This window comes from Mustela nigripes, chromosome 2 (genome assembly GCF_022355385.1).
Source record: "Mustela nigripes isolate SB6536 chromosome 2, MUSNIG.SB6536, whole genome shotgun sequence".
NCBI classification, from domain to species: Eukaryota; Metazoa; Chordata; class Mammalia; order Carnivora; family Mustelidae; genus Mustela; species Mustela nigripes.
This window is the reverse complement of record NC_081558.1, coordinates 69,750,066-69,773,590: the sequence shown is the minus strand read 5'-3', so window position 1 is coordinate 69,773,590 and position 23,525 is coordinate 69,750,066. Positions and strand designations below refer to the sequence as shown.

General features: G+C 35.7%; 1 protein-coding gene across 3 annotated transcripts in view; it reads left to right on the top strand.

Moving 5' to 3' along the window:
• The window catches only part of ULK4 (unc-51 like kinase 4), a 653,153-nt gene that overhangs the window by 487,456 nt on the left and 142,172 nt on the right, over positions 1-23,525 (top strand). The gene's annotated exons all lie outside the window — the stretch shown is intronic.

The following is a 23,525-nucleotide window of genomic DNA, read 5'->3' as shown; positions in this document are numbered from 1 at the left end:
TATGTGATACTGTAATGTGACAGTTGGTAGCTACACTTGTGGTGAGCATAGTATAATACGTAGAGAAGTTGAATATTGTACACCTGAAAGTAATACAACATTTGTGTCAATTGTACTCAATTAATAAAAATAAAAGTGAAGTTTTCCTTGGGCCAGAAAGTAATTGTACTCATATTTAAATCAAAGTTACAAAAGTAATTTTACTCATATTTAGATCAAAGTTATAATTTATTCTCATATAGAATTTTATTTAACAATATTTTACTTATTTTGGGCCATGCCTACATGATCCGGTGAAATAATTGGGAAACATCAACCTTGAGCCATTTGACCTCATTAGCATACTTCTTAAAAATCAGTCTATTGGGACGCCTGGGTGGCTCAGTTGGTTAAACAGCTGCCTTCGGCTCAGGTCATGATCCCAGGGTCCTGGGATCGAGTCCCACATCGGGCTCCTTGCTCGGCAGGGAGCCTGCTTCTTCCTCTGCCTCTGCCTGCCTCTCTGTCTGCCTGTGCTCGCTCCCTCTCTCTCCCTCTGTCTCTGACAAATAAATAAATAAAATCTTTTAAAAAAATCAGTCTATTCTTTTGGATTATAAACTTGTGTATGTATCTTCTAATAGGCATTTATATTTTCACTTTGACTGGACTCCCTATGGTCTTTAGTAGTTCGGTTTCTGTAGTGGTTTGTCCTTGGATTAAGTCGTCTCATGTATCTATATACACATAAAATGCAAATTACCCATTATCCTTCAATAGAGTTTTTAAAAATTAATTTAATTAATTTAGAGAGAGAGTGCGTGATTTGGGGGGAGGGAGAAAGGCAGAGAGAGAATCTCAAGCAGACTCCATGCTGAGCATGGAACCTGACACAAGATCGATCCCACAATCCCGAGATCATTACCTGAGCTGAAATCATGAGTCAGACACATAACCATGACTATACCACCCAGGCGCCCCAATCAATAGAGTTTTAAACATTTTTCTTCATCAATTCCCAAAGAAATGGCATAACATGTCTTGAAACTGACTGTTTCTTTCTGATGAACCAGTGAAGAAAAGATGTTTTTCCATGGGAGAAACCAATCCTGAAAATGCTACCTTCTCTAGAGGATCACATAATATAAAAGAAAGGCTCTTCTATGTAAACCTTGGGGAATACATGCCAGAATGTTGGAGGTCACTACTCATCTCCATCTCTGTGATATAAAAGAATCACTGGAGTTTCATCCCCTTTTATTTCGTTTTATCAGGAACATACCCTATTAGTTCAAAGAGATGATGTTTTCATGGGTATGTTTTGCTACTGTCTCCTAGGACATAAGCTACTCCTAATTATTTAATGATATGGTGCAAAGAATAAACATAACCACTTATATTTGAAGAAATGGTATTTTTTAAAGATATGCAGGTACTACTCCCACTTAGCTAATAATTCTATGGCAAAAGATAAATAGAACCAATGGGAAAAAAATCTTAATAGTATTTGATGTTTGACATCTTTTAGAAATCTGATGCCACAGAGATGTCCACCTTACTCTTTATAACACAATAATCCTGAATAAATCCTAAATGCCAAAAAAATATGAAAGCACTAGAAGAAAATATGGGTGAATATATTTATAACCTTGGAATAGGAAGACCTTTAAAACATGACATAAAACTCAAAGGCATGAAGGAAAACACTAAAAAATTTCACTACTAAAGGGAAACTACTTTATAGCTATAAATACCAATAAAAACTAAAAATACTAAGAGGAAGTAAAAACACATTTGTTCTAACAAAATACACATACAAAAAACTTTCAAAAATCAATAAAAAACATTAAGTAGAAATAAATGGACAAAGATTACACAAAAGGGATTTCTAGAAAAAGACACACAAATGGTTAAGTAAAACCTCATTGACAATGAAGTAAATACAAAACATCAAAGACCTACAAAGTTTCATGTGTCAGAAAGACAAAATGTTACAAAAAGGTATCAGCAAGGCTACAGGGAAAGGGCAGTTTCTATTTTACTAAAAATGAAAATTGGTACTCTACACTATGAGGACAATTTGGCACTATATATATAACAAAATTAAAAATTTATAACCCTTTCACTTAACATATTAGACAGGATTCTCCAGAGACACAAAGCCAATAGGAGATATATAGTTGTGCAGAAAGAGATTTATTATGAAGGACTGGCTCACATGATTAGGGAGGCTGAGAAGTTCCACAACCTGCCACCTACAAACTGCAGGCCAAGGGAAGATGGTGTTATAATTCCCATTGAAACCCAAAGGCCAGAAAGGAGGGGTGTGGTGGGGTAGAATGGTGTAAAACTTACTCTGAGTCTGAAAACCCAAGAACCAGGAGCTCTAATCAGGAGGGCAGAAGCATTTGGACATCCCAGCTCAAGCACAGAGCAAATCCAGCCTTCCTTTGCGTTTCTGTCCTACTTAGGCCCTCAAGGGATTAGAATAGGCCCACTCAAGCTGGTGAGGACAATCTGCCTTACGGAGCCTACTGTGAAATCCCAATTGCTTCCAGAAACACCTTCAGAAACACACCCAGAGAAAATGTATCATGCATATTCACTAAAAACTCAAAAGAGAGCTATTCTGCCCATACATCAGGATGACTAATTTTTCATTTTTCATTTGCACTTTTTGGTATCATGTATGTGAGGCCCCAGCATAAAAATATCTCACTTTATTATTTTATATTTTAGTACTTTATATTTGCTCAGTATTAATGCTCAAAGTGTTTCCAACTAATTATTAAACAATAACTATTACACAAAAAAGGAGTTTAGTTCTTCAGTATTCAATTCATTTTTCTCTCAGTGATAAATTAAGAGAAACTGATCACTGGGTTAAACATTGAATTTTCTGTATTTGCAGTGTTTCTGCATGATGGATTTTGTAATTATCTTGGTATCCACATTCCAAACAGCTTTGAGGTCTCATTTACATGAAATGTGAGTTTCCTATTTTTTGCCTCAAGTCTATCTTTAATTATGTACTAAACCATAATTACAAAATAAGTTATGAGTTGAAAATTTTACCCTTCAATTCACACTGACAAAAAGAAAGATAGGAATAGCTTAACCACACAATGTATACTTAAATTTACTTCTCTGTAAAATGAGTGATTGTCTGCTACATCTGAAAATGTGCAGACCAGGAGGCCTGCCCGGATGGTGGAATGAATGATCGCGGCAACTGAACTCATGCCACGTTTTCAGAGATATCACACTGCCGTTCTTGAAGACGACTTAATCCAAGGACAAACCACTACAGAAACCGAACTACTAAAGACCATAGGGAGTCCAGTCAAAGTGAAAATATAAATGCCTATTAGAAGATACATACACAAGTTTATAATCCAAAAGAATAATAGACTGATTTTTTTAAAAGATTTTATTTATTTATTTGTCAGAGACAGAGGGAGAGAGAGGGAGCGAGCACAGGCAGACAGAGAGGCAGGCAGAGGCAGAGGAAGAAGCAGGCTCCCTGCCGAGCAAGGAGCCTGATGTGGGACTCAATCTCAGGACCCTGGGATCATGACCTGAGCCGATGATATGTATCTATACATATTTTATGTGTATATAGATACACATATTTTATGTGCATATAGATACATGATACAGATATATTATCTAGTATCTATATATTATGTATCTCTCTATACATAAACCTGATCTACTTCAAGGTCATACTGATGGCATTTTACTTTGTCAGTCTGGTCTTTAAATATCTTGGCCACCTAAAATGTGGGCTAGATTTTTAAACCTTGGAAACTGCAGTTGCTCTATTGTTAGTAGGGTTAATAGGGTTATAATAGCCTGATAGCCTGCAATGAGCTGTTTACAGGAACAGCAACAAAACAAGCAACAAAAAGAGAAATGATTGCATCTTCACAAGGGAAAAGCCAATCAATGTTATCTAATTGATTGGACTTTCCACAGGAGACTATTTGGCTGGACACAGTGGCATTTCCATGATTCATTTGGGTCCTCTCTGAATATCCAGGTATTTACCTGTGGTGAAGTTGGTTTCTTTGGTTACAAGATGGATTACCATGGGAAAATTAGTAAGCCTCCATTTCTACATCCAAAAAAAAAAAAAAAAGGCGGAAGTGTTAATACCTCACAGGGTTGTTGGGAGGACAAAAAACCAATGCTTGAGGAACTTCTGGCATAGTACTTGGCACATAATAAATTCTCACCCCCCCAAATTTGTTTTTATCTTTGTTTTATCATTATTGATGCTAGTATTATCTTTATTACTCAGTAGTACAATAACTTGCAGTGAAAAACCCATTATGGCTATAGCCTTGAAATACAATTCCTGGGTGTCTTTAGAAGTGGGCCATATTTAAAATGAGTAGTAAACACCCTGAGTATGCTTTATTTTATTTTTGCTATCCCCCCAAAAGTCTTCGATTTCGTGTGAACTCAGAAAGTATGCCTATGCATCATTCTTGAAGCAAGAAAATAATGTGGATATTTAATAGTGTGGATATTTACCCATAACTGTGATACAGTGAAGTTAGCAGTTTTGATAATGATGTTGGCTTTTCTGTTTTGTTTAATGCCTGCAAAATTATCCTGCCTACGGCTCCCAGAGGCCCTTCCCATACAGCATGTTCTGTAATCATATTACTGATCTAATAAACATCTATCTCATTGTAATAAACTCTCTTTGTGAACAGCCTCATTAATGTGCTGAAATAATGTACCCAGGGGTATTTCCAGCAATTTCATTGTAGCTCTAAAATTAGCTGCCCTAACAGCTCTATTGGTGGGAAAACTGCCACTTCAGCTCCAATGATCAAATCTTCTGCAGTGCCTTACTGATCATGAAGGTACATGGGGCAGAGCTCCTGGTAAAGGTACTTTGGGGGCAACAAAGTCCTACAGTGTAAAACTTTAAACAAACAATCTCATTTTAATTTTAATTCTGGATCAGTCTCTTTGAATAAATGAACCATTAGTTTATAAAGCTGAGACTTTACCTTATGGAATTCATGCTAAGTATCTAGATAATAAAGCCATAACTATGTTTAACTGATTTTATACACAGAATTTTCTTCTTCTAGTTGTAAAAACTGCCTCGCTTGATAAGTTTTTTTTACTGTTAAGAAGTGGTTTTTTTAAATGTTATTAGCCTTACAATTTTATTCTAAAATATCCATTCTTTTTAATAGATATAAAAACCCTTTTTTAGGGATAAATGTATTATCTTTTATTCTTTTTTTCCTTTGGGTTATATTTTCTAACTCAAAACTATATTATTTAGAGATGAGCTTTTTAGAAAGGAATTATTTTAGTATGAAGAGGACTTTAGGTATTTTTAGGTATTTTTTAATATCCTTCAGTACATAGTAATTTTTTAAAAGTTTTATTTGTTTTAGAGAGAGGGAGAGGGAGAAAAGGAGAGGACTTGAGGCAGGGGATGGGCAGAGGGAGAGAATCTCCAGTAGACTCCCCACTGAGCAGGGCTCCATCTCCTGACCCATGAAATCATGACCTGAGCTAAAATCAGAAGTTAGGCACTTAACCAAATGAGCGTTCCCAGTACACAGTAATTTTAACAGATTTCTAAACTACATAGATCTGTAACACATTTTTGAATCTTGTGACCAAAAAGGAAATTTCCAAGTTTCTTTGTTCATTAATTGACAGTCATGAGAAGTGCTAGTCTCTTACTGGAGCTGTTAAGGCAGATTTAGCCTTTCACATTTTCTCAGGCCATTATTGTTGTTGGTAATAATGTCAGTACTGCCTCATGTCAGCATCTGAGGGTCATTACAGAGGGAGCCCAGGACATTTACTGTCTTTTAAATTTTAGGGGAAGAGAAGGCAGATTATAACATTTTTATTTATGTATCTGTGTGTATAGTTGACACTTTCAGGTATTGGAATTATAAAAGCACCATAAGCACATTATAACAATTCAAACAATATAGAAATGGGTAAAGTAAAACTAAAGTCTCCCTCTAAAGTAGAACTAAACTGTTCCCTAGGGTAACCACTGTATACATTTAATATGTATTCTTGCATTATTTTCACTTTGCTTACAATCACATGCACTTACATCATTGATTTTGCTTTTTATTTTGTTTTAGCCCTCATTCATAGAAGTAGGACCATAATACTATATAGATAGATATTTTATAACTTTTTACTCCTCTCCATATTATGGACATCTTTTCAGGTTAATACTTACACATCAGTCTCATTCTTTTTAAGAGCCACGTGGCATTTCATAGTATAAGTGTACTATTATTTATTCAATTCAAACATCTACTGATGGATGGTCATTCAAGTTGTTTCCACTTATTTGCTATTATAACTATGACACAATACACATCTTTGTATAGTTTTCCATACTTCTGCATTTTCTTTAATTAGATAAGCACCCAGAAGTGAGATTGCTAGGTTAAAAGTGCTTTTAAACTTTTTTTATTTTTTAAGATTTTATTTATTTATTTGACAGAGAGAGAGATCACAAATAGGTAGAGAGACAGAGAGAGAAATAGGAGAAGCAGGCTCCCTCCTGAGCAGAGAGCCCAATGCAGGACTCGATCCCAGGCCCCTGGGATCATGACCCGAGCCGAAGGCAGAGGCTCAACCCACTGAGCCACCCAGGCAACCCTTAAAAGTGCTTTTAAATTTCAATAAATATTCATTACCATATAACTTCTTAAAACATGTTAGTACTTTATATTCTAATTAAAGGTGTAGAAATGTACCGTTTTTCCTACATTGTCAGCAGCACCACATCTTCTGAGTCTTTCTAAAATTGTCTGTTTAACAAGTAAAAATAAGGTTTAATATTTCATGGCTGTAGCATTTAGAAAAAGGACATGCAGCCACACACGTGAAATATGTATCGCATGAATGAAGGTGTTAACTTTGGAAATACTAAGAAGTAGATAATTACATAGCAAATTATAAATTACCAAAATTGGCATGGGAATAATTAAAAATATCAAGCTTCAAAAGTGGTTAAAATTTAATCACTGATGATATAATTCCCTCAACCTCTTTGTTTATTTATTAATTTTTATTAATTATTTTTATCAACATATAATGTATTATTTGCCTCAGGAGTACAGGTCCGTGAATCGTCAGGCTTCAACCTCCTTGTTTAGATAGGAATCCACAAGGTTTAATTTGTTTATACCACAAGTATGTGGCAAAGAGGGCTATGTCAATTCAACAAGGAAACCTTACAAGTATATATACACCATGTAGAAACTCAAAGTTGTCAATGCAAGTATTATCTCAAAGCAAACATTATTAGGCAGGATAACCAATCAGTTATTTATGTTTTAAAAATTAGGAATTGATTTCACAGGACATGAACACCCTTTCTGTCTTCTAGGTGCCTTACAAGACTTCTTTATTAGAGATGATCTTTTCAAGGACTACTTTATGATGCAGAATATAATCTGCTCTTCTGTAGCTTCAGGGGAAAAAAGAAACATTTTTTTCTTTATTATCCTGTTAAGATTTCTTTCAAAAGCGGTTAGAGGGGTAAATACTAGAATTCCATTACTTACTTACCAGAAGAAAAAATGTACAATATGGAGGGGAAAAAAAAAACAGACAGCTGGATTGTAGTAACATGATATTTTGCATCTGCAAGACTATCATTAAAATATTGCAAGTCTAGGTAGTTTTACATGTGGGCTCAGGTCATGGTCTCTGGGATCAAGTCCAGCATCAGGCTCTCTGCTCGGCAGGGAGCCTGCTTCCTCCTCTCTATCTGCCTGCCTCTCTGCCTACTTGTGATCTCTGTCTGTCATAGATGAATAAAATCTTAAAAAAAATAAAATAAAAAGCAAAGTTCAGTAAGTCCGTGGATTATAATGTAACACACAAAACCCAACAGCTCCTGCTGACGTTAGTCTGACAGAAATAGAAGTGGAGAGGGTCCCTTTACAGACGTGACTAAAACAACCCCATGAAAAGGCCCAAAATAAATATAACAAGAAAATTCAGATCATGTGATAACTGTAGAACATTTTGAAAGACATAATGTATGACCTAAATAAATGGAGAGACATGCTGGGAGCCTGGTAGTAAGACTTAAAAATATAGATTCTTCTCAAATTCATATACAAATTTAATTTTTTGTCATAATTCCATCCACACTTTTTTAGTTCACTGAAATGATCCTATGGAATAAAAGTGAAGTTTGACATGAAAATCTTCCACAGGATGGCCTCTTCCCACTGTTCTTTTTCACACAATCCATTCCTGTCTCTCATAAGATGCCCTTCAAGGAAAAGTGCAGGAACTCAAAAAGCAGTAACTTATAGCAATGAAGAAAAAGAGAAAATGGGAGTTAGTAGCAGATTAAGATCAACATATTTCTGGAGAATGGAAGGAAGCCTATAGAAGGATTACATTAGGGCAGAAGAAGCCTGGCCCCAAAACAGTGTGGTGGGCAGGCGTTGGCCTTCCCACTGAAACTCCACAGCACATCAGGCCTTAGGGAAAGAGATGGAAATCAAGAGATTTTCGAAAAGACTGTAAAAACAGCTCCACATTCGATCCTCTGTTTGCTCTTCTCCAACTTTGACATGCAGAAAACCAAGTAGTGTAGTATATACCTTCCAAGATGTTGCCAGGACCTTACCCTAGAGATGCTGAAGCTGAGAAGAAATCCAATGGTACCACCGAGTAAAGCATTCCTGAATTTTCTGAGGAGGAGTAATGGTAGAACTGATGATGAGGATTCCCTAAAGCAAAGCTTCCCCAACTCCATACCTGCAGTGGAAGGATGGGCTACCACCCACATGTGTATCTTTAATCATGATCTATCCCTGAACTCCATAGCTGAATGTCCTGTGCTACTCTCTATAGTAGCTCCATAAGAATATCTCTGCCAGTGGTGGTTTTGGCAGGGAGTGAGGACCAAACTGATGTTTTGTAGGCTCAGGTCCTCTCACTGTCCTGTCTGCATTGCCTGGCTTCTGGCACATTCACTGCAGTCATACTGTTTCATTGCTCAGGATTTCATGGATTCTGAGCTCATCAGGCATTGGGACTGTATTCTAAATGCAGGGAGAAGCTGGAGGTTCTAAGAAGGAGAGTGATATGATCTCATTCACGTTAAAACAACCCCCTGGCTTTTGTGGGGAAACAGGTTGAAATGAACACAAGTAGAAGCATGAGGGAACATTTGGTTACTTTTTGAGTGGCTATCTCCACCATCTGTCTCTCATCCAGTGTCAGTGAAATCCCCTTTAATCCCTCTGTGGTTTCTGTAGCTTTGCTGCATCAGTAGAATTGTTTGAATCTCCTTTTGTATTGATGGGCTGTGAGTTCTTAAATGAGCTCTATTTCCCCATTTTGTAGTTATTGACAAGGAAAGTGTAAAGTTCTGTTACAAGAGGTAGAACAGTCCAGGAGCCCTGGGAGTCAAGGCCAATTTGACCTACCTATGACTTTAAAATTGTTTTCAGATTTTTTTTTTTTTTTTGACCCTAGCACTCTGGTCTGTGATATATAGACTTACAACTGAATCAATAATGGTAGTGGCAGGTTTTCTTCCTTTTAAATGTTCACTTTTAGGAATATAATTTGCCTAGGGGGTTAATGAGACTAGAGAGTAGCCTTATTTCTCAAGGGTGAGGGGGCAATCTCAAGACTGTGGGCAATAGTGAGTCCTTGAACGATGTCATCTGGAATTACCACCATTTATCAGCTGAATGGTATTTTCTGCTGCCTCTTTAGCTGAATTTGGGCAGGAGTAATATATTAAAATGAAGAAGAACAGGGAATTGATGGCCTAATGTGAAATCTTGTTAAAATAATACAGATGGAGTCGGCTCTCAAGGTGCTTTTAAACAGCATAAAAATAGAAAACATTGCATTATAAGAAGTTATCTTTTTTTCCTTTCTTGGTTAATTTGTTCTCTTCTCTGAAAATAAATATTTCTATACATTTTTGACGACCACCAGGCACCATTTTTAGTATGCAATATAAAACGAGAATGATTTTCCTCAAGTGCATTATTGTACTGGATAGATTGAATAAAGGGACACACAACTGTGATTTTTTAATTGATTTAAAATAGCTTTAAGAATTCAAATGTAAGTATGGCATCTGGGTGGCTCAGTCAGTTAAGCATCTGCCTTCAGCTCGGGTTGTGATCCCAGGGTCCTGGGATTGAGCCCCACATTGGGCTCTCTGCTTTATGGGTAGTCTGCTTCTCCCTCTCCCATTCCATTCCATTCCTGCTTGTGTTCCCTCTCTTGCTGTCTCTCTTTCTGTGTCTGTCAAATAACTAAATAAATAAAAGAATTCAAGTTTAAGTTTACTTTGAGATAGTTCTAAATTGTGTGTGTATGTGTGTGTGTATTTATATTCTCTTCCATAAAGCATCTGAGTTGGCCAATAAGAATATCTGCAGTAAATTTAGTGTTGACAGGTAAAATACAATGCCAAGTGGACATACTTACACTAAAAAAAATATGTTGATTATCTGAAATTCAAACTTAATTGGGTATTTGTGTTTTTTTTTTAAGTCTGGCAATTCTAAGTAAATTAGAGAATGTAAATAAAATAATGAAGATGAGATAAGGTGAAGTTTCTATACAGGTATGAAGTCTAACAATTGCTAAAGTTGGGTCATGGTTTTGGCCTTGAGAATTCAGGTTGCCACACAGAAATGGAAATATAACCATTTATGAGATATATGTTGCCCAGAAAGTGGGAGAGGTTGGTGGGGAGACAGTTCCTTGGAGTCAGGAAACATTTTCTACTCTTTGAGTCTGAAAAAACACTTCTTCATAGGTTCCCTTTAAAGGGAGGGATACTTTGTGACGGGGTTGGTGGTGGTAATATATCTAACTTTTATTGAGCATTTTATGAATTAGTGTCTTTCAAAGAGAATTTTTAAATTTATTTTTTTAAAGATTTTATTTATTTATTTGACAGAGAGAGAGATCACAAGTAGGCAGAGAGACAGGCAGAGAGAGTGGAAGGGAAACAGGCTCCCTGCTGGGCAGAGAGCCTGATGTGGGGCTCGATCCCAGGACCCTGAGACCATGACCTGAGCTGAAGGTAGAGACTTTAACCCTCTGAACCACCCAGGTGCCCCAAGAATTTTTAAATTTAGATGAAGTTCATTTTACTGTTCTTTTTTCCTTTTTGTAAATTATGCTTTTGCAGTCATTTCTAAGGATAAGACCATTTCTCCCAGTTTTCTCTTAGAAATTTTATAGCTTTAAGTCTTATATTTAGATCTATCAACCACTTTTTTTTTAAAGAATGAAATGAGTTTCAGAGATTCCCAAGGACTTGGGTTTCTTTTATTGAGTATGGATGTTCCCTAGTGTTTCTGGGCCATCTTAGTGCTAGAATTGACCTTTGTTGTCAACCATATTGAGTTAACTTTTGTATAGGGTAAAAGGTACAGATTGAAGTTTATGTTTTGGCATATTGTTCAAGCACATTTATGAGAAGCCTGGAAACTCAGTAATGTTAGTTTCTCAACTTTTGTTCTTTTTCAAATTTGTTTTGGCTATCCTATGTCCTTTCTATTTCCATATGAAACTTACAATCAACTTGTCAGTTTCTAACAAAACAAACAAAAAACAAACAAAAAAAATTACTGGGATTGCAAATGGGATTGCATTGAATCTGTAGACTAATTTGGAGAGAATGTTATTTTAATAAAATTGAACCATCTGACTTATGAACAAGGTAGATCCCTCCCTTTATCTTGGTCCTTTTTAATTCCTCTCAGCAATATTTTGTATTTTTCAGTGTAGAGGTTTTTCGCCCTCTGTCACATCTGAGTTTTTCAGTTTTTTTTGGTTATTGTACATGGTATTGTTTTGTTTTTATTAAATTTTATTTTTTTCAATGTTACAAAACTCATTGTTTATGCACCACACCCACTGCTTCATGTAATCCATGCCCTCCATAATACCTACCACCAGGCTCACCCCACCCTCCTTCCAAAACCCTCTGTTTCTCAGAGTCCACAGTTTCTCATGGTTTGTCTCCCCCTCTGATTTCCCCCAACTCACTTCTCATCTCCATCTCCCAATGTCCTCCGTGTTATTCCTTATGCTCCACAAGTAAGTGGAACCATATGATAATTGACTCTCTCTGCTTGACTTATTTCACTCAGCATAATCTTTTCCAGTCCCACCCATGTTGATACAAAAGTTGGGTATTCATCCTTTCTGATGGAGGCATACTACTCCATTGTATATATGGACCATATCTTTTTTATCCATTTGTCCATTGAGGGGCATCTTGATTCTTTCCACAGTTTGGTGACTGTGGCCATTGCTGCTATAAACATTGGGGTACAGATGGCCCTTCTTTCCATGACATCTGTATCTTTAGGGTAAATACCCAGTAATGCAATTGCAGGGTCATGGGGTAGTTCTATTTTTAATTTCTTAAGGAATCTCCACACTGTTTTCCAAAGTGGCTGCACCAACTTGCATTCCCACCAACAGTCTAAGAGGGTTCTCCCTTTCTCCACATGCTCTCCAACACTTGTTTACCATCTTGTTAATTTTGGCTATCCTTACTGGTGTAAGGTGGTGGTATCTCAATGTGGTTTTGATTTGAATCTCCCTGACGGCTAATGATAATGAACATTTTTTCATGTTAGCGCTTGTATATCTTCTTCAGTGAAGTGTCTGTTCATGTCTTCAACCCATTTTTTGACATGATTATCTGTTTTGTGTGTGTTGAGTTTGAGCAGTTCTTTATGAGCTTGGATATCAACCCTTTGTAGTGTTGTTTGCAAATACCTTCTCCCACGTTGTGGGTTGCCTATTTGTTTTGTTGTCTGTTCCTTTTTGTTGTTTTGTTGTTGTTTGTTCATTTCATGTTTTTTTATTTTTGAAATTGTATGATATTTATTTTTCTCTGTCTGACTTCTTTCACTTAGCATAATACCCTCTAGGTCCATCTATGTTGTAACAAATGGCAATAATTAATTCATTTTTATGGCTGAATAATATTCCATTGTGTATACATACCATATCTTCTATTCATCCATTGATGGACACTTAGGTTTTTTCCATATGTTGGCTATTGTAAATAATGCTGCAGTGACCATGGAGGGTGCATATATCCTTTCAAATTAGTGTTTTCATTTTTTTCTGGGGATAAAATTACTGGATTGTATGATATTTCTATTTTTAATTTTTGAGGAACTACAATGAAGTTTTCCATAGTGGCTGTACTAATTTATGTTTCCACCAGTAGTGCACAAGATTTCCCTTTTCTCCATATCCTCACCAAAGTGTCTTTCTTATTTTTTTGATACTAGGCATTCTGACTGGTATGAAGGGATATCTCATTGTGGTCTTGATTTTCATTTCCCTGATGATGAGTGATGTTGAGTATCTTTTCCCGTGTCTGTTGGCCATCTATGGGTATTCTTTGGAAAATATGTCTATTCAGGTCCTCTGCCCATTTTTAAATTGAATTGTTTGGTTTTTTAAATGTTGAGTTGTATTTGTTCTTCATATATTTTAGATATTAACCCTTTATCAGACACATCATTTCCACATAGCTTCTCCCATTCAGTAGGTTGCCTTTTTGTTTTGATGATGGTTTCATTTGCTGTATAGAGCTTTTTAGTTTGATGTAGTCCTAATAGTTTGGTTTTGGTTTTGTTTTTTAAAGATTTTTTATTGTTTTATTTGACAGAGATCACAAGTAGGCAGAGAGGCAGGCAGAGAGAGAGGGGAAGCAGGCTCCCTGCTGAGCAGTGATCCTGATGCCGGGCAGGATCCCAGGACTCTGAGATCATGACCTGAGCCAAAGGCAGAGGCTTAACCCACTGAGCCACCCAGGCACCCCTGGTTTTGTTTTGTTTCCCTTGCCTGGGGAAACACATTCAGGAAGATACTGCTAAGGCTGATGTCCAAGAGTTTTCTTTTAGTTAAGAGTTTTATGGTTTCAGGTCCACAGTTAGGTCTTTAATCCATTTTAAGTTTATTTTTGTGCATGGTGTAAGAAAGTGGTCCACTATTATCCTTTTGCATATGACTGTCCAGGTTTCCCACACCATTTATTAGACTCTTTTTCCCATTGTGTACTCTTGCCTCCTTTGTCATGGATTAATTGACCATATAAGCATGGGTTTATTTCTGGGCTCTCTGTTCTGTTCCATTGGTTTATGTGTCTGTTCCTATACTATTACCATACTGTTTTGATTAACGTAGTTTTGAAATCAGAGAGCATGATGCCTAACTCTTTGTTCTTCTTTCTCAAGACTCCTTTGGCTGTTAGGGGTCTTTTATGATTCCATACAAATGTTAAAGTCATTCTAGTTCTGTGAAAAGTACTATTGGTGTTTTGACAGAGACTGCATTGAAACTATAGACCATTTTATATGGTATGGAGATTTAAACAATATTCATTCTTCTAATTCATGAGCATAAAATATCTTTCCATTTATGTCATCTTCACTTTATTTCATCAGTGTTTTATTTTATAGTTTTTATTGTACAGGTTTTCACCATCTTGGTTTTCTGTGTTTTTAATTATAGCCATCCTAGTGTGTGTGAAGTGATATTTCATGGTGGTTTGAATATTTATTTTCCTGATGATAGGTAATGCAGAGCATCTTTTCTTGTGATTATTGATTTCTATATATTTTTTGGATAAATGTCTATTTTCTTTGCCCTTTTAGCAATTAGATTTTGTGGGGTTTTTTTTGTTGTTGTTACTGAATTGTCAGTTATCCTATTTTGTGTATATATATATACAGTTTTACTGAAATATAATTGACATGCCCAAATCCTTTTTTTTTTTTTTAAGTAAACTCCACACCCAATGTGGGTCTTGAACTCAGGACTCCAAGATCAATAGTCACATGTTCTACCAACTGAGCCAGCCAGGCATCCCTATAATCCTTTTATAAAGTTGCTGGATATGGTTTACTAACATTTTGTTGATGATGTTTTCACTCATATACATAAGGGCTATTGGTTTGTAGTTTTTTTTCTTGGAATGTCTTTGTCTGGTTTTGATATCAGAGTAACACCAACTGCATAGAATGAGTATGGAATTGCTGCTTTTTCTTTAGCTTTCTGGAAGAGTTTGTGTAGACTTGGTTTTACTTCTTCCTTGACTATATAGTAGGATTAGCCAGCAAAAGCAGTTTAGACCTGAAATTTTCTTTATAGGAAAGCCCTTAACCATACATTTATTTCATCTACTGGATAAATCACTATCCAGGTGATCTTTCTTTTTGAGTGGGCCCATTGCCCTGCTATGTTATAATACCTTGTCCTGTGAGCTCTAGCTGCTTTGGATTTCTGAGACTTTTAACTCATAATGTCTCCTTAATTTAAGGAATCTGCTACAAGAGTAGAGCTCATCTCACTTGCTTTCCAGCCTTTGGCTATCATTGTCCTGCTTTGCCTAATGCCTAACGTCTTAAAAACCATTATGGCATGTATTTCTCTGCTGATTTATTATTGTAGGCAGTTGGATATATCTTTTCCCTGTTATTCTAGAGAAGATGGGAGTGGGGGATTTTTATACCTTCACAGTCTTTTTTTGGTGAGGGGCACTAGAAAACCCCTACAAACACTATGAGATTTGCAACTATCCAAAAATAAGCCACCTTGAAAATCTTGCTTGTGATAAACAGCCTCCCATTATTTGAACAAATGAAACAAAATTATCTCAAAAATGAAGAAATGTTAAAATAGAAGCCTGAAGACCTGTGCTACCTCACCAACTACCCACAATGTATAATAATAGAGAAAGGATTAAATGTATCTTAAAATTTGGAAAGAACAGAGAATCTGTTAATGCAAAAGAAATTATGTGCAAGTATTAGATGATAGAAAGCAGATGGGACTGAATTGAAATAGTTAAGAAACCTATTACTCAGAATATACATAGGAGAAAACTAACCAGAAGATAGGAACAGATGCAGAAGATCTATAAACTCAGAGTGAGGTGAAAAACTGATAAAGGCCCTAAGGCATTTCCCAGGCTAATTGAAGATTAACATTTAGAACAGGCTACCAATAGACCCCTCCCCTAATCCATTTTGTTCCACTTTTTTCCCCGTATAATAAGTCAAGAACTGTACTCTGAAAAGGATGACCTGTCTATTTGATGTGATTTCTACTATGGGGTCAGGGCCTAGGAATAAGCCTTGTGGAATTTGAGAAACTGAAGAACACAGACAAGGGAAACCAGCTGAAGAGACAGATATATACAAATGCAGAAGAAATCCATACCAGCTGCCTATAATAATCTGCCCAATCTTTCACTCATAAAACAGAAAACCAAAGATGGCTAGACATTTGGGAGAGCATAACTGCAAGAAGCAAAAAAACTAAATTATGGGGCGTTAGAGAGGAGAAGGGAGTTGGGGTAAATTGGAAGGGGAGGTGAATCATGAGAGACTATGGACTCTGAAAAACAACCTGAGGGGTTTGAAGTGGTGGGGGGTGGGAGGTTGGGGTACCAGGTGGTGGGTAGTATAGAGGGCACGGATTGCATGGAGCACTGGGTGTGGTGAAAAAATAATGAATACTGTTATGCTGAAAATAAATTAATTAATTAAAAGAAAAACTAAACCAAAACAAAACAAAAAAATGAAAAAACAATGTAAATAAACAACTGAGTACAGATGGAACAAAATTGATAAGAAGTATTACAGGTTGAATTGTGTCCCCCATAAGTCCTAACTCCCAGTACCTCAGAATTCTACCTTATTTGGAAATAGTAGTGTTCCAGATGTAATTAGTTAAGATGAGGTCATTGTCAAGTACAATGGGCCCCTATCCAATTTGATTGGTGTCCTTATAAGAAGACAACCATATCAAGACAGACACAGAGGGGAAATGTCATATGATGACAGAGGCAAAGATTGGAATTATGCAGCTACAAGTGAAGGAATGCCAATGATTGCCAGAAGGTGGCAAAAAGCAAGGGTGGAATCTGCTATGGGTTTCAGAGGAAACATGGCCTTTCCCTTTGGTTTCAGGCTTCTAACTTCCAGAACTGTCAGACTACAAATTTCTACTTTTTGTGCCACCTGTTTGTGCCATTTTGTTATGGTCTCCTAGGAAACTACTACTGGGAATTAAAGTTCTCCCTCATTTCCATAAAATGAATCTTCAAGTAACCCACAGAAAGGTTTAAAAAATGGGAGGGAAATCAGAATAACAAGAAACAGAGGGAAAATATAGTAGATAAATAATAAAACTGCATATTACACTTAAACCCTAGCATCTTAATATTTACCTTAAAGGTAAATGGTTTAAAAGCACCAATTAAAAGACAAAGATAGCTAGAATGGATAATAAAACATGATTCAACAATATGTTGTCTATAAAAAACTCATTTAATAGGTTGAAAATAAAGGTCAAAAAGTATGTACTGTGCAAATACTAATTTTAGAAAAACAGGACTGGCTTCCTTAATATCAGATAAAGTAGGCCTCTGAGCAGGAAAAATTACTAGAGATGGGGATATTGCATGATAATGATAAAGAACAATCCCATTGAGGAGACAACCATTTTAAGTATATGGATAACAAACAACAAGACTACAAAGTACATGAAGCAAAAAAATGGTAGTGCTAAAAGGATAAATAGATTCATGACTATAGTGGATTTCAAAACTCCACTCTCCAGCAATTAATAGAACAACTACAAGAAAATCATCAAGAATAAAAAAAATTGAGCAACATAATCAACAGAATATAGTTGACATTTATAGGACACCCTACCCAACCACTATAGAATACATATTTTTCCGTTACCCATGGAATAGTCACACATCCTGGGCCATAAAATAAACCTCAACAAATGTAAAATAAAATAATACAAAATGGATTTTCTAAGCATAATGAAATCAAACTGGGAGTCAGTAATTAAAAGACCATAGGAACATATCCAACACTTAAAAAGAAAACACCCATTAAATAATTCATGGGTCAAAAAGGGTGTCACAAGAGACATTTTTTATATGCATAAAAGTGAATGAAAAAGAAAACACATCAAAATATGTAGAATGCAGGGGCACCTGGGCATCTCAGTTGGTTAAGCATCCAACTCTTGATTTCTTTTTTTTTTTATTTTTTATTGCTTTTCAGCGTAACAGTATTCATTGTTTTTGCACTACACCCAGTGCTCCATGCAATCCGTGCCCTCTCTAATGCCCACCACCTGGTTCCCCCACCCTCCCACCCCCTGCCCCTTCAAAACCCTCAGGTTGTTTTTCAGAGTCCATAGTCTCTCATAGTTCACCTCCCCTTCCAATTTCCCTCAACTCCCTTCTCCTCTCCATCTCCCCTTGTCCTCCATGTTGTTTGTTATGCTCCACAAATAAGTGAAACAATATAATAATTAACTCTCTCTGGTTGACTTATTTCACTCAGCATAATCTCTTCCAGTCCTGGGATTGAGCCCCATGTCAGGATCCATGCTCAGGGTGGAGTCTGCTTAAGGGTTCTCTCCTTCTTCTTCTGCCCATCCTCATCTGCTTTCTCTCTAAAATAGGTAAATCTTTTAAAAAATAAATGTAAAATTCATATAAAATACTACTAAAATACTACTGAGGAAAATTTATAGTAAGAAAAGCTTTCATTAGAAAATCTTAAATCAGGGGCACCTGGGTGGCTCAGTGGGTTAAGCCGCTGCCTTCGGCTCAGGTCATGATCTCAGGGTCCTGGGATCGAGTCCCGCATCAGGCTCTCTGCTCAGCAGGGAGCCTGCTTCCTCCTCTCTCTCTCTGCCTGCCGCTCTGCCTACTTGTAATCTCTCTCTGTCAAATAAATAAATAAAATCTTAAAAAAAAAAGAAAGAAAATCTTAAATCAGTAATCTAAGTTTCCACCTCCAGAAACTAGAAAAGAAACAACATAATGAACCCAGAGCAAACTAAAGGTAGGAAATAATAAAGATAAAACGTGAAATTGAAAAAAGAAAAACAATACAGAAAAAATCAATGAAACAAAAACCTGACACAACAAAACTGAAAAATCTCTAGCAAGCTAACAAAGATAAAAGAAGACAAAATTACCAATATAAGGAATGAAACAGAAATTGTCAGTATAGATCCACAATCATTAAAAAGATAATAGTGTAATATTCTGAATAATTTTATGCTTATAAATTCTGTAACTAAAAGAAATGAACATATTGTTTAAAAAGTGCCAAAACTCAGATAAGATAAGCACCTTAATAGTCCTATAATCATTAAAGACATTGAATTTATAATTTAAAAGTTCATGAAAAGCCATCTCCTGGCCTAGATGATTTCACTGGAGAATTCTATCAAACATTTCAATAGGGTTTAATAACAATTTGAAGGGGAGGGTTTTTTTAAAGATTTTATTTATTTATTTGACAGACAAAGATCACAGGTGGCAAAGAGGCCGATGTGGGGCTCGATCCCAGGACATTGGGATCATGACCCGAGCCGAAGGCAGAGGCTTTAACCCACTGAGCCACCCAGGCTCCCCTTAAGGGGAATTTTATAAAGATACTATTACCCTGACATTAAACTAAACAAACAAACAAACGAAAAAAACCTACAACAACAAAACATAACCTAAACCTACAATCTCTCTTATAAACTTAGATACAAACATTTTCAACAAAATATTAGCAAATTGGATGCACCAGTGTATAAAAAGACTTAATACTATGACCAAGCAGGATTTATTGCATTTGCAAAACTTGTTCAGTGTCCAAAAATCCATCGATGTATTCTACCATATAAACAAGTGAAAGAAGAAATATCACATGATCCTATCAATTATTACAGAAAAAGGTATTTGACAAATCCAGCACTCATGATAAAAGTTCACATCAGACTAGAATTAGGGGGGGAAATTCTTCAGTTGATAAAGAGCATCTATGCAAAACCTACAGCTAACATCATACTTAATGGTAAAAGACTGAATTTTTTTTCCTTATGATTGAGAACAAAGCAAGTGTGTCTGTCTGCTCCCCCCTCCATTTTTATTCATTGTAGTACTAGAAGTTCTAGCCATTGCAGTAAGGCAAGAAAAGAAATAAAAGACATACTCTATGAAAGAAAAAGCTAAAGCTATCCCTGTTTGCCTGTGACATAATTGTCTTTGTAAAAAATTCAAAGAGATATACAAAAACACTCTCAGCATTAATATGTGAGGTTAGCAAGTTTGCAGGATCCAAGATCACCAAACGAAAATCAGTTGTATTGCTCTCCTGACAGTGAACATGTGCAAACAAATATTAAAATCACCATTTATAAATTTGCAAAAATATTAGATATAAGAAGAACTAAGATATAAAGATATAAATATAACAAAATGAACTAAGAACTAAGATATAAATATAACAAAATGTTTACAGGATCTATATCCTTGATATTGCAGAATTGTGATGAAAGAAATCAAAGAAGAGATACCTAAATCGAGAGACGTTGCTATCCCTGCATTAGAAGACTCAACAGACTAACAATGTCAGTTTTTGACAGTTTCATAAACAATTTTAAGGCAATTACTATTAAAATTCCAATACAATTTTTAATAAGTAGACAAACATTCTAAAATTTATGTAGAAAAATAATGGGCATTAGTATAGCTAAAATAATTTGAAAAAGAAGAAGGAAGTTGGAGAAAACACTGTACCTGGTGTTAACACTTACGATATAGCTCCAATAACAAGATGGTGTATTATTGGTGGAGAATAGATATTGATATCAATGCAACAGAATAGAGAATTCAGACTCACACAAACATGCCCAACTCATTTTTTTAATGAAGGTGTGAAAATAATTCAGTGGAGAAACCAATTTTTAAGAATGAAGCTGGAGCAATTGTACATTTGGTGGCAAAAATAAATAAATAGAAGAACCTCTACCTAAACCTCACACTTTATACAAAAATTAATTCATTTAAATGTAAATCTTAAAACTTTTAGGGAAAAAATAGATAATCTTCAGAACTGAGGACTAGACAAAGAATTTTTTTACTTGATATCAAAAGCACAATCCCAGTAAAATGAAACCACAAATCAGACCTAATAAAAATTAAAATTTTCTTTCTGCAAAGAATGAAATGGATGAAAAGATAAGCTACGAACCAGGAGAAAATGTTTGCAAGCCACATATCTGAAGAAGAAGTCATATCTAGAATATTTGAAGAACTTTGAAATACCAAAAATAAAGCAAACAAACAATCCAGTTAGCAAAGATTAGCAAAGGTCAAAAGACACGAACAGATAAAAAGATATTCACTACCAGTTGCTATTAGGAAAATGCAGATTGAAACCACAATGACACCAAATGCTGATAAAGAGGATGAGAAACTGGATCTCTTGAACATTGCTTCTAGGAATATAAAATCATAAAATGGTACAGCCATTCTTAAAAACAGTTCACTAGTTTCTTAAAAAAACTAAACACAAGCCTCCCATTCAACCCAGTAATGTACTCTTGAACATTTATGTCAATGAGAAATGAAACTTAATGTTCACATAAAAACTTACACAAATGTTCTCTTAGTAGTTTTATTTGGGATAGCTCCAAATTGGGAACAATTCAAATTTCCTTTAAGAAGCAAGTAGTTAAATTGTGGTACATCCATACCATGGGATACAACTTAGTAATAAAAAGAAATGAACTGTTGATACTCAAAAAAACTTGGATGACTCACAAAGAAATTATGTTGAGTGAAGAAAACCATATGTACCACGCACTTTATGTAACTTACTTGAAATGACAAAATGGCGAACAGGCAAGTGGTTGCTAGGGATTAGAAATGGAGGAGGGAAGAGAGTTGGCTTTTGCTATGAAAAAAATCTTTATGATAGAATTGTTCTTTATCTTAAGGTAGTGGGTGTCACCAAATCTGCTTGTGATAAAATGGCATAGGACTAAATACATATGTACACACACACACAACATACATGTAAAAGCAGTAGCATCTGAATAAGGTCAATGGATTATATCAATGTTAATTTCCTGGTTGTGCTATTGTACTTTAGTTATGGAAGATGGTTCCATTGGGGAAAATGGGTAAAATATATATGAGATCTCTCTGTACTGTTTCTTACAAGTGCATATGAACCTACACATATCAGAATAAAAGATTAATTTACATGCAAAAGAATGAAGTTGGAACCCTGCTAATACCATATTCAAAATTAACTCAAAGTGGATCAAAGACCTAATGTAAAAGTTAAAATTGTAACATTCTTAGAAGAAAAATAAACATAAGAGCTAAAAGTGTAAAAATTTTTAGAAACAAATCTCAGAACATTGGAGTAGGTGATGCTTTCTTCGGTATGATACCAAAATCACAAAAAATTTTAAAAAATGTATTAGGATTCATCAAAATAAAATATTTTGTGCTTCAAAGATGATTTTTTAAAAAATACTATTTATTTTTAATTAATATATAATGTATTAATTTTTTCAAGGGTACAGGTCTGTGAATCATCTGTCTTACACAATTCATAGCACTCACCATAGCACATATCCTCCTCAATGTCCATCACCCAGCCACCCTATCCCTCCCCACACCCCAGCAACCCTCAGTTTGCTTCCTGAAATGAAGTGTCTCTTATGGTTTGTCTCCCTTCCAGGTCCCATCTTTTTTCATTTTTCCTTCCCTTCCCCTCATGACCCCCCACTGGCCTCTCAAATTCCTCATATGAGAGAGATCATATGATAATTGTCTTTTTCTGATTGACTTATTTTGCCTAGCATAATACCTTCTAGTTCCATCCACATTGTTGCAAATAGCAAGTTTCTGAGGTTTTTATTTGATGGCTGCATAATCTTCCATTGTGTGTATATGTATATTTATGTATGTGTGTGTATATATTAGTTATGTGTATACATACACATATATATATATCACATCTTCCATATCCTTTCATCTGTTAATAGACATCTAGGCTATTTCCATAGTTCAGCTATTATGGACATCGCAGCTATAAATATTCAGGTGCATGTGCCCCTTTGGATCACTACATCTATATCTTTAGGGTAAATACCCAGTAGTGCGATTGCTGGGTCATAGGGTAGCTCTATTTTCAGCATTTTGAGGAACCTCCTTACTGTTTTCCAGAGTGGTTGCACCAGCTTGCATTCCTACCAACATGTAGGAGGGCTCCCCTTTCTCCGCATCCTCGCCAGCATCTGTTGTTTCCTGACTTGTTAATTTTAGCCATTCTGACTGGTGTGAGGTGGTATCTTCTTGTGGTTTTGACTTGTATTTCCCTGATGCCAAGTGATATGGAGCACTTTTTCATGTGTCTGTTGGCCATCTGGATATCTTCTCTGCAGAATGTCCTCTGCCCATTTCTTGATTGGATTATTTGTTCTTTGGGTGTTGAGTTTGATAAGCTCTTTATAGATTTTGGACACTAGCCCTTTATTTGATATGTTATTTGCAAATATCTTCTCCCATTCTGTCAGTTGTCTTTTGGTTTTGTTAACTGTTTCCTTTGCTGTGCAAAAGCTTTTGAACTATTGGGATTTCATCAAGATCAAAAGCTTTTGCACAGCAA